General features: G+C 39.4%; 1 non-coding gene across 1 annotated transcript; it reads left to right on the top strand.

Moving 5' to 3' along the window:
• Positions 1 to 235: 235 nt before the first annotated feature.
• LOC112719081 (small nucleolar RNA R71) lies at positions 236 to 338 on the top strand. The gene has a single exon (XR_003161398.1). It is a non-coding gene; the product is annotated as a small nucleolar RNA R71 (small nucleolar RNA).
• Positions 339 to 12,400: the final 12,062 nt, after the last annotated feature.

The following is a 12,400-nucleotide window of genomic DNA, read 5'->3' as shown; positions in this document are numbered from 1 at the left end:
GGCATTCAGAGTATCAATCTCAAGAACTCCTTTCTTCTGATTTGTCCCATTGTTCACAGGATTTCTTTCAGAAGTGTACATGAATTGGTTATTTGCAACCATTTCAATTAGTTCTTGAGCTTCTGTAGGCGTCTTCTTTAGATGAAGAGATCCTCCAGCAGAGCTATCCAAAGACATCTTGGACAGTTCAGACAGACCATCATAGAAAATACCTATGATGCTCCATTCAGAAAGCATGTCAGAGGACACTTTCTAATTAATTGTTTGTATCTTTCCCAAGCTTCATAGAGGGATTCTCCTTCCTTCTGTCTGAAGGTTTAGACTTCCACTCTAAGCTTACTCAATTTTTGAGGTGGAAAGAACTTTGCCAAGAAGGCATTCACTAGGTTTTCCAAGAGTTCAGGCTTTCTTTAGGTTGTGAGTCCAACCATATTCTAGCTCTGTCTCTTACAGCAAAAGGGAAGAGCAAAAGTCTGTAGACCTCAGGGTCAACCCCATTAGTCTTGACAGTGTCACAGATTTGCAAGAATTTAGCTAAAAACTGATGAGGATCTTCCAATGGAAGTCCATGGAACTTGCAATTCTGTTGCATTAGAGAAACTAATTGAGGCTTAAGGTCAAAGTTGTTTGCTCCAATGGCAGGGATAGAGATGCTTCTCCCATAGAAGTCGGGAGTAGGTGCAGTAAAGTCACCCAGCACCTTCCTTGCATTGTTGGCATTGTTGTTGTTTTCGGCTGCCATGAGTTCTTCTTCTTTGAAGATTTCTGTTAGGTCCTCTACAGAGTATTGTGCCTTAGCTTCCCTTAGCTTTCGCTTCAAGGTCCTTTCAGGTTCAGGATCAACCTCAACAAGAATGCTTTTGTCTTTGCTCCTGCTCATATGAAAGGGAAGAGAACAAGAAAATATGGAATCCTCTATGTCACAGTATAGAGATTCCTTGAGGTGTCAGAGGGAAAGAAAAATAAAAGGAAGAGGTAGAAAATTCAAATTTATCAAGAAAGATGGAGTTCGAATTGTGCATTAAGGAATAGTGTTAGTCCATAAATAGAAGGATGTGAGAAGAGGGGAAGAAATTTTCGAAAATTAAGTAAAAGATTTTGAAAACATTTTGAAAAACTTTAATTGATTTTCGAAAACCATGATTGAGAAAGAAGTAAAGTGATTTTTGAAAAGATTTTGAAATTAGAAATCAAAAAGATTTGATTGAAAACTATTTTGAAAAAGATGTGATTAGGAAGATATGATTGGTTTTAAAAAGATGTGATTGAGAAGATATGATTTGAAAAGCAATTTAAAAAGATTTGATTTTAAAAATTAATGACTTGCCTAACAAGAAAAGATATGATTCAAACATTAATCCTTTCTCAACAGAAAAGGCAACATGCTTGAATTGTTGAATCAAATCATTAATTGATAGCAAGTATTTTTGAAAATAGAAAGAAATTGATTTTGAAAAAGATTTGATTGAAAAGATTTGATTTGAAAAAGATTTGATTTTGAAAAGATTTTGAAAACTAAAAAAAATCTGAATTGAAAATAGAATCTTCCCTCTTGTGCCATCCTGGCGTTAAACGCCCAGAATGGTGCACATTCTAGCGTTTAACGCCCAAAGCTCTACCCTTTTGGGCGTTAAACGCCCAACCAGGCACCCTGGCTGGCGTTTAAACGCCAGTTTGCCTTCCTTACTGGGCGTTTTGAACGCCCAGCTTTTTCTATGTATTTTCTCTGCTGTATGTTCTGAATCTTCAATCCTCTGTATTATTGACTTGAAAAGACACAAATTAAAAATATTTTTGGATTTTTAATAACAAGGAATAATCAAAATGCAACTAAAATCAAATAACAATGCATGCAAGACACCAAACTTGGCAGTTTGTATACTACTGACACTAACAAAATGAGAATGCATATGAGAAACACAAAACACTCAAGTCAAGAGAATTTAAAAATCAGAGCAATGAAATCATCAAGAACAACTTGAAGATTAATGAAGACACATGCATGAATGCAAAAAGAACAGAAACATGCAATTGACACCAAACTTAACATGAAACACTAGACTCAAACAAGACATATTTTTGGATTTTATGATTTTGTAAATTTTTTTTTGTTTTTTCGAAAATTAAGTGGAAAAAGAAAATAAAGGTATCAAAATTCTTAATGAGAATTCCAGGAATCATTGCAATGCTAGTCTAAGACTCCGGTCCAGGAATTAGACCTGGCTTCATAGCCAGCCAAGCTTTCAAAGAAAGCTTCGGTCCAAAACACTAGACATGGCCAATGGCCAGCCAAGCCTTAGCAGATCATTGCTCCAACAGCAAGATTGATAGAAATCAACGAGCTCTTGTGATGATAAGTTGAAACCTCGGTCCAATAAAATTAGACATGGCTTCACAGCCAGCCAGACTTCAACAGATCATCATGAAACACTAGAATTCATTCTTAAGAACTCTGAAGAAAAATACCTAATCTAAGTAACAAGATGAACCGTCAGTTGTCCAAACTCAACAATCCCGGCAACGGCGCCAAAAACTTGGTGGACAAAATTGTGATCACTACAACTCCAATAATCCCCGGTAATGAATCCAAAAACGTGGTGTTCAATACCATGGCATAAACACAACTTCGCACAACTAACCAGCAAGTGTATTGGGTCGTCCAAGTAATAAACCTTACGCGAGTAAGGGTCGATCCCACAGAGATTGTTGGTATGAAGCAAGCTATGGTCACCTTGTAAATCTTAGTCAGGCAAACTCAAATGGTTATGAATGATGAATAAAACATAAAGATAAAGATAGAGATACTTATGTAATTCCTTGGTGGGAATTTCAGACAAGCGTATGAAGATGCTTGGTCCCTTCCGTCTCTCTGCTTTCCTACTGTCTTCATCCAATCCTTCTTACTCCTTTCCATGACAAGCTGTATGTAGGGTTTCACCGTTGTCAGTGGCTACCTCCCATCCTCTCAGTGAAAATGTTCAACGCACCCTGTCACGGCACGGCTAATCATCTGTCGGTTCTCAATCAGGTTGGAATAGAATCCAGTGATTCTTTTGCGTCTGTCACTAACGCCCAGCCTTTAGGAATTTAAAGCTTGTCACAGTCATTCAATCATTGAATCCTACTCAGAATACCACAGACAAGGTTTAGACCTTCCGGATTCTCTTGAATGCCGCCATCAGTTCTAGCTTATACCACGAAGATTCCGGTTAAAGAATCCAAGAGATATCCACCCAATCTAAGGTAGAACGGAGGTGGTTGTCAGGCACATGTTCATAGGTGAGAATGATGATGAGTGTCACGGATCATCACATTCATCAAGTTGAAGAACAAGTGATATCTTAGAACAAGAACAAGCGGAATTGAATAGCAGAACAATAGTAATTGCATTAATACTCGAGGTACAGCAGAGCTCCACACCTTAATCTATGGTGTGTAGAAACTCCACCGTTGAAAATACATAAGAACAAGGTCTAGGCATGGCCGAATGGCCAGCCTCCCAAAGAGGGTTCAATCATAAAAACATGATCAAAAGATGAAAATACAATAGTAAAAGGTCCTACTTATAGAGAACTAGTAGCCTAGGGTTTACAGAGATGAGTAAATGACATAAAAATCCACCTCCGGGCCCACTTGGTGTGTGCTTGGGCTGAGCATTGAAGCATTTTCATATAGAGACTCTTCTTGGAGTTAAACGCCAGCTTTTATGCCAGTTTGGGCGTTTAACTCCCATCCTTGTGCCAGTTCCGGCGTTTAACGCTGGGAATTCTGATGGTGACTTTGAACGCCAGTTTGGGCCATCAATTCTTGGGCAAAGTATGGACTATCATATATTTCTGGAAAGCCCAGGATGTCTACTTTCCAACTCCGTTAAGAGCCCGCCAATTGGGCTTCTGTAGCTCCAGAAAATCCACTTCGAGTGCAGGGAGGTCAGAATCCAACAGCATCTGCAGTCCTTTTTAGTCTCTGAATCAGATTTTTGCTCAGGTCCCTCAATTTCAGCCAGAAAATACCTGAAATCATAGAAAAACACACAAACTCATAGTAAAGTCCAGAAAGTGAATTTTAACTAAAAACTAATAAAAATATACTAAAAACTAACTAGATCATACTAAAAACATACTAAAAACAATGCCAAAAAGCGTACAAATTATCCGCTCATCAGTGACCTCCTTTTTTGATGAGCTTTTGTTCATGTCCTCACAAGCCTCTGGTGGCTTAGGTTCTTCCAATTTTTCCTTGACCTGTGGCACTTGCTGTTTGCCTTGTCCATCAACCCAGTGAATCTCAGGATGAGCTGGCTGTGCTTCAGTGCTTGCTTCTTCCTTTAACAGCTCATCATGATGTTTGCTTGATTCCTTGTACTCTTGGTCTTCTTCTTTGAAGACATTAAAGCTGAGTTTCTCATCATGGATTCTCAGTATTAGCTCCCCTTTCTCCACATCTATGAGTGCTCTAGCAGTAGCGAGAAATGGTCTTCCCAGTATGATTGGGTGCAGGTGACTCTCTTCCATGTCCAGGATGACAAGTCTGTTGGGAGAAAGTATTTTCTAACTTTGAGCAACACATTTTCCACCACTCCTATTGCTTGCTTTTGAGTCTTGTCGGCCAACCTTTTGACTACATCTAGGTAGTATCTCATTGATCTGCATCCTTTTCACCAGGGATAGGGGCATTAAGTTGATGTTTGCTCCTAAATCGCAAAGTGCTCTATCAAAAAGTGTCTCCCCTATGGCACAAGGGATGTGAAAACTCCCTGGGTCTCTTCTTTTTGTAGGTAGCTCAGGTTGAATCAGAGCACTACATTCTTTGTTCATCACTATAGTCTGGCCCCCTTTGAGTGAACTCTTCCTGGGAAGAAGTTCCTTCATATATTTGATGAATGCTGGCATTTGCTGAATGGCCTTGATGAATAGTATGTTCACATTCAAGGATGCAAACAAGTCCAAGAACCTTGAGTATATTCTCTTTCCCACAGCACCCTTAACAGTTGGGGAAATGGTGCATATAGTTTCAGCAGCTCCTGTTGTGAGATTTCTGGTCCTTGATGGTCTTTCTTCTCCTTCTCTACTAAGGTATCTTCAGGTTATTCTGTCAGATTGCTTGGCTTGTCTTCAGTCTCCTTATCATTTGTAGTGACTATGTTGCAATCCTCCCATCTTACTTTCTTCGTTTCACCTCTCGAATTCTTCTCCGTGTCACTTGGAAAGCTATCAGTGGGTCTGGGAATCTTCTCAGATAAATATCCCACTTGGAATTCCAGCTTCTTGATTGCTTCTCCCGATTCTTCATACTGGCTCGCACCTCCTCTTTGAACACCTTATTGTCTTGAATGTCTTTGCATATGCTTTTAAGGAGGGTTTCTATCTTTGAGATTCTATCATCAAATGATGGTAGGTTGGGATTAGGAGTAGATGGATGAGATGTGTTGATGTGGGGGTGTTGATATGTCCTCTGTGTGAATTGTTGATGAGCTGCATTGTTGTTGGAGTTGTATCGTCTCTGGTCTTGGCTTTGCTCTTGCTGATTCTCCACCCAAAGTTTGGGTGGTTCCTCCATCCAGAGTTGTATGTCTTGGAGTATAGATCATGGTTCTGTCTAGGTGAATTCCCAATGTAGTTGGCTTGCTCAAGGTCCTTTTCTTCAACTTCTTCTTGGGTTGTTGATAAGGTGGTGATTGCTGCTACTTGACTTCTTTCCATCTTCTTGGTGAGGTCAGCTAGCTGCTTGGTGATGAGCTTGTTTTGAGCCAGCAGAGCATCTACATTGTTTAGCTCTATTACCCCTCTAGTGTTCCTCTTTCGGAAGCATAGAAGTAGTCGTTCTCAACTACAGTTTTAATGACATATATGGCTTCTTCAATGGTCTTCTTCTTGTTCAAGGATCCTCCAGAGGAATGATCTACTGCCTTCTTTGATTCATATGACAAGCCTTCATAGAAGATATGCAACTGCACCCATTCATTAAACATATTTGGTGGACACCTTCTTGTTAGGTCTTTGAACCTTTCCCAAGCTTCATAAAGTATCTCCCCATCTTGTTGTCTGAACGTCTGTACTTCAGTTCTCAGCTATTGATCCTTTGGGCGGGGTAAAACCTTGCCAAAAACTTATTCACTACCTCCTCCTAAGTTGTCAGGCTTTCTTTGGGAAGGATTCGAGCCATTTGAATGCCTTGTCCTGAGGGAGAAAGGGAACAAGAGCAGCCTATAGACATCCTGGTGGACTCTATTGGACTTCACTGTGTCACAAATCCTCAAGAAGATGGTCAAGTGTTGATTTGGATCTTCATGAGCACCTCCTCTAAATGAGCAATTATTCTGCACAAGAGTGATAAGCTGAGGTTTTAGCTCGAAATTGTTGGCATGGATGGCTGGCTTTTGGATGCTACTTCCGCAGTTCCCTGGGTTTGGGTTGATATAAGAGCCCAAGACTCTTCTATCCTCCCCACCAGGATTTGCTCTACCTCCTCCACCATGGTTGTGAACCTCTTCCTCACGATGGTCTTCCATGGTTGTTTCAAAGTATTCTTCAAAGTGTTCCTCCTCTTCTTCAGCACCAACCACATGTTTTTCTTTTGCCTCCCTTCTTAATCTCAAGAAGGTTCTCTCAAGTTCAGAATCAAAGGAAGTTGAAGCCCCGCCTCTTCTCCCTGTCATACAACCAACAGAGTACAAGCAAAGAAAAGAAATGCAGAGAGTATTTTGTTAGGATTACTGTTAGTGTCAGTGATACATTATATCAAACAGTTAGTGGGGTTAGTGAACTGAATTGTAAATAACAAAGAAAAACTAAGAAACAGGGGAGGGGAGAAATTAACTAAGACAGAAAACAAATTACTCAAATAGAAAATTAAATCAAACAAAACAAAAATGCTCAATCTAGTGATCCTCTAATGTAATCATTGTCGATGCACAATCAATCCCCGGCAACGGCGCCATAATCTTGATCGGGGGAAAACTTGTCTCTCAATAAATCTCCATTTGGCAAGTGTACCGAATTTGTCGTCAAGTAAAAACTCACAATAAAGTGAGGTCGAATCCCACAGGGATTGATTGATCAAGCAACTTTAATTAGAGGAATGTTCTAGTTGAGCGAATCCATGAAGAGAGTTGATACTTGCAGAAAATAAAATGGCAGGAAAGTAAATGACTGAAAGTAAATTGCAGAATTGTAATTGGGAATGGGGAATTGCTCATAAAAGTAAATTGCAGAAATTAAAGAGAATGGGTAAGATCAGAAATGGGGAGTTCATTAGGCTCAGGAGATGTTGCATTCTCTGGATCAATTTCATTCTCATCTCTTCCTCAATCAATGCACTCATTGATCTCCTTGGCAATCTTAAGTGATTGAACAACAATTTCTTGTGGTTCAATCTCTCAAATCTTGATCAATAGCCAATTCCTTGGTCAATTGCTCATGAGAAGAGATGAAGTATGGTCACTGATTATACCACATGCATTTCCCAAATCAAGTGTTGAGAGGGTTATAGCCACATACCCATCCACACCCAATGTGGTCCAGCATGAGAAAGCATTTATAGCTGATCTCTTCACTCCTCTTTCAAGCTTCCGAAGAGATCCAAGTTTGAATAGCTTCTTTTCCAAGATAACTATCCAATTGGATGAAGATTGAAAGCTTTCAAGTAAAATCAAGAGGAAAGATAGAAGAAGAATAATGAAAACTAGTATTGATCCATCAAATTACAACAGAGCTCCTAACCCAATGAAAGGGGTTTAGTTGTTCATAGCTCTAGAAATTAAAATCAAAGATGGAGAATACATGATAAAGCTAGAAGTGCAGAGAAAGTAAAATACAAAGAGTAGTTCTATTTCCTAGCTCTCCGTCCGTCCCCTAAACAATTCAAAGCTACTCCTATATATACTATTCTTCTCAGCTTCTAGTTGGCTCTTCAAGTCTTGGGCCTTTTGGTCTTAAGTTTGAAGTAGTTCCTTTCTTCATTTGGGCTTGGCTTTACTTGCAGAGAGAAAGTGTGAAGTGGTAGAGACTTTAGCTCAAGACGTCAGGGGTGTTTAACATTTAGCGAAAGTATAAGTTTGAGAACGTTAGTGACAATTAACATTGTCACTAACGTTCCAATGCACCCCTTAGCCTCACGTTAAAGTCCACGTTAACTAGGTTAACGTGGCTTCTAACGTGGCTTTTGCCAACCTTCGAGAATGTTAGTGACACTCACATTGTCACTAACGTTCTAGTGTGCCCTTCTTGCTTCATGTTAAAGCCCACGTTAACTAAGTTAACGTGGCTTCTAATGTGGCTTTTGCCAACCTTCAAGAATGTTAGTGACACTCAACATTGTCACTAACGTTCCAATGTGCCCATAGGTCACACGTTAGAGTCCACATTAACTAGGTTAACGTGGCTTCTAACGTGGCCACTCTTAGCCATCCCAACGTTAGTGACAATGTTGAGTGTCACTAACGTTGCCCATCCTTCATTCCTCATCGTTAGCTTCCACGTTAACCAAGTTAACGGGGAAGTTAACGTGGCTCTTGGGGGTTGTGTGGTTGCTTCAACGTTAGTGACAATGTTGAGTGTCACTAACATTGTCGACAACTCTTCATCTCTTACGTTAGCTCCCACGTTAACCAAGTTAACATGGGAGTTAACGTGGTACTTTGCACCTTAGGCCAACGTTAGTGACAATGTTGAGTGTCACTAACGTTGGCTTCTCTTCCCCCTTTAACGTTAGAGGCCACGTAAACTAGGTTAATGTGGCTCCTAACGTGGCCATTTGTGAGCAATTGCCAACGTTAGTGACAATGTTAAGTGTCACTAACGTTGGCTCAACTTCTCTTCTCCACGTTAGAGTTCACGTTAACTTAGTTAACGTGACTCCTTAACGTGGCATTGATGGCTTTTGAGAGTGTTATTGGCAATCACTTTTCTCCTTAGCCTTGCAAGTTACTCCCATTCTTTGCTTCCTTTGTCCTGAAATCAAGCAATAAAGTGCATCAAAGTTCTAATCCAAGTCATGGGGGATGCAATATCAATTTGTCATTAAAATCATGCAAAATCCTCATGAATCATGTAAAATGCACAATGCATGCTTGAATCAGGATGTAAATGATTTTCTACCCAAAACTAGCTTATTCCTAAGAAAATGCAATGAAACTACCTAAAAACAGTAACGAAAAGGTCAGTGAAACTGGCCAAAATGCCCTGGCATCACGGTGCCAAAATTGATGGTGTTTTGCGGAAAATGAATTTCAACACACAAATTAACGGCAAGTGTACGGGTCGCATCAAGTAGTAATACTCACAAGAGTGAGGTCAATCCACAGGGATTGATGGATCAAGCAACTTTAGTGGGTGATAGTTTAGTCAAGCTAACATTGAAGTGAAATTGGATGAATGTAGCAACAGAAAGTAAAATAGAAGAAAATTAAGGTAGAAAGTAAAATTATAGAACTTAAAGTGCAAGAAAGTAAATAGCTGAAACTTATTGCAAAAAAAGTAATGCATGAGAAGTAGATGGGGCTGGGTGATGAATTAAAGAAAGCAATGAAGCAAGTAATCAAAGATCTTGAGAAAAGTGAAGGGAAATTAAAGTGCAGGAAAGTAAATTGGGAGCGGGATTCAAAGTTAAACAAAAATTAGATGCATCAATCAGAGAAGTAGTAGATGGAATAAAATGTAGCAGATCTAAGCAGCAAAGCAAATTGTTCAGAAGCAAACAGCAGATGAAAACTTAAATTGTAGACTCTACAAAGAGTAAAGATCTCAGGGTCAAGAGACTAGAAAACAAATCTAGATCTCAATTCCTTCTGATCCAACAGCAAAAATTGAAGAAGAAATGAAGATGGAAGCAGTAAAGGAAAACTAGATTTCAACTTTCAATTCTTAGAAATTATGCAGAAGCAGGACAAAAGAAATTGTAGATCAAGAGTGAAACAGAATTCCTTCAATTCTCAATCCACAATTCAAATCAAAAAGGAAAACTAAAAGAGAGAGCTATCTACTACTAGTCCTAATGCTCCCTAGTAGAGCTAGCCTACAATGCTCTCTATTAGAGCCAACCCCTAACAAAGATGAAAATGGTGCCTTATATAGGCTTTACAAAGTGAAAATGAAATGAAATTAAAACAAATTACCATTAAATGAAAATCCTAATCTAATTGATCATGTGCCTTTGAGTGATGATGTGGGCTTTGCTTGCTTTAGATTGAGGAGAAATGGGTTTGCTTGGCCTTGATTCAATTTGGTGATGAATTGAATTTAAATGGAATTTTGGTTGAATTTTGGCCCATGAGTGACAATTTGCTTCCAGGAGGATGCTCAGCTCAAATGGGGAGCAGAGCATTGAGGCTTAGTGTGGGGATCCTTGAGGCTGAGGTCTCTTGCACGGAATACTTGACGCGGCCAGGAGTAAGATGCGCATGCCTCAATGCTCAGCTCAATGTGAGCAGAGCATTCCCCTGAGCTTCTCCAGCAAGGCATGCAACAAGGATCCCCACACTAAGCCTCAATCTCTGCTCCCATTTGAGTGAGCATCCTCTGGAAGCAAATTGTCACTCATGGGCCAAATTCAACAAAATTCATTTAAATTCAATTCATCACCAAATTGAATCAAGCCAAGCAAACCCATTTCTCCTCAAATCTAAAGCAAGCAAGCCCACATCATCACTCAAAGGCACATGGATCAATTAGATTAGGATTTTCATTTTAATGGTAATTTGTTTTAATTTCATTTTCATTTTCACTTTGTAAAGCCTATATAAGGCACCATTTTCATCTTTGTTAGGGGGTTGGCTCTAATAGAGAGCATTGGTAGGCTAGCTCTACTAGGGAGCATTAGGACTAGTAGTAGATAGCTCTCTCTTTAGTTTTCCTTTTGATTTTGAATTGTGGATTGAGAATTGAAGGAATTCTGTTTCACTCTGATCTACAATTTCTTTTGTCCTGCTTCTGCATAATTTCTAAGAATTGAAAGTTGAAATCTGAGTTTTCCTTTACTGCTTCCATCTTCATTTCTTCTTCAATTTGTTTGCTGTTGGATCAAGGAAGGAATTGAGATCTAGATTTGTTTCTAGTCTCTTGACCCCTGAGATCTTTACTCTTTGGTGAGAGTCTACAATTTAAGTTTGGTTCATCTGCTGTTTGCTTCTTGAAGCAATTTTGCTTTGCTGCTTAGATCTGCTACATTTTATTCCATCTACTACTTCTCTGATTGAATGCATCCTAAATTTTCTTGTTTAACTTTGAATCCCAGTCCCAATTTACTTCTGCACTTTAATTTCCCTGTCACTTATTCTCAAGATCTCTTTGATTACTTGCTTCATTGCTTTCTTTAATTCCATCACCAGCCCATCTACTTCTCATGCAATTTACTTTTTTTGCAATTTAAGTTCAGCTATTTTACTTTCTTGCACTTAAGTTTCTATAATTTTACTTTCTACACTTAATTTTCCTTCTATTTTACTTTCTGTTGGCTACATTTCATCCAATTTCACTCAATGTTAGCTTGACTAAACTAATCACCCACTAAGTTGCTTGATCCATCAATCCCTGTGGGATTGACCTCACTCTTGTGAGTTATTACTACTTGATGCGACCCGGTACACTTGCGGTTAGATTTGTGTGTTGAAATTCATTTTCCGCAAAAACACCATCAAGTTTTTGGACCGTTGATGCCAGGGCATTTTGGCCAGTTTCACTGACCTTTTCGTTACTGTTTTTAGGTAGTTTCATTGCATTTTCTTAGGAAATAAGCTAGTTTTGGGTAGAAAATCATTTACATCCTGATTCAAGCATGCATTGTGCATTTTACATGATTTCATGAGGATTTTGCATGATTTTAATGACAAAATTGATATTGCATCCCCCATGACTTGGATTAGAACTTTGATGCACTTTATTGCTTGATTTCAGGACAAAGGAAGCAAAGAATGGGAGTAACTTGCAAGGCTAAGGAGAAAAGTGATTGCCAATAACACTCTCAAAAGCCATCAATGCCACGTTAAGGAGTCACGTTAACTAAGTTAACGTGAACTCTAACGTGGAGAAGAGAAGTTGAGCCAACGTTAGTGACACTTAACATTGTCACTAACGTTGGCAATTGCTCACAAATGGCCACGTTAGGAGCCACATTAACCTAGTTTACGTGGCCTCTAACGTTAAAGGGGGAAGAGAAGCCAACGTTAGTGACACTCAACATTGTCACTAACGTTGGCCTAAGGTGCAAAGTACCACGTTAACTCCCATGTTAACTTGGTTAACGTGGGAGCTAACGTAAGAGATGAAGAGTTGTCGACAATGTTAGTGACACTCAACATTGTCACTAACGTTGAAGCAACCACACAACCCCCAAGAGCCACGTTAACTTCCCGTTAACTTGGTTAACGTGGAAGCTAACGATGAGGAATGAAGGATGGGCCAAC

Source organism: Arachis hypogaea, chromosome 10 (assembly GCF_003086295.3).
Source record: "Arachis hypogaea cultivar Tifrunner chromosome 10, arahy.Tifrunner.gnm2.J5K5, whole genome shotgun sequence".
Lineage (NCBI taxonomy): Eukaryota > Viridiplantae > Streptophyta > Magnoliopsida > Fabales > Fabaceae > Arachis > Arachis hypogaea.
The sequence above is the reverse complement of the archived record's forward strand: the minus strand, read 5'-3'. Positions and strand labels throughout refer to the sequence as shown.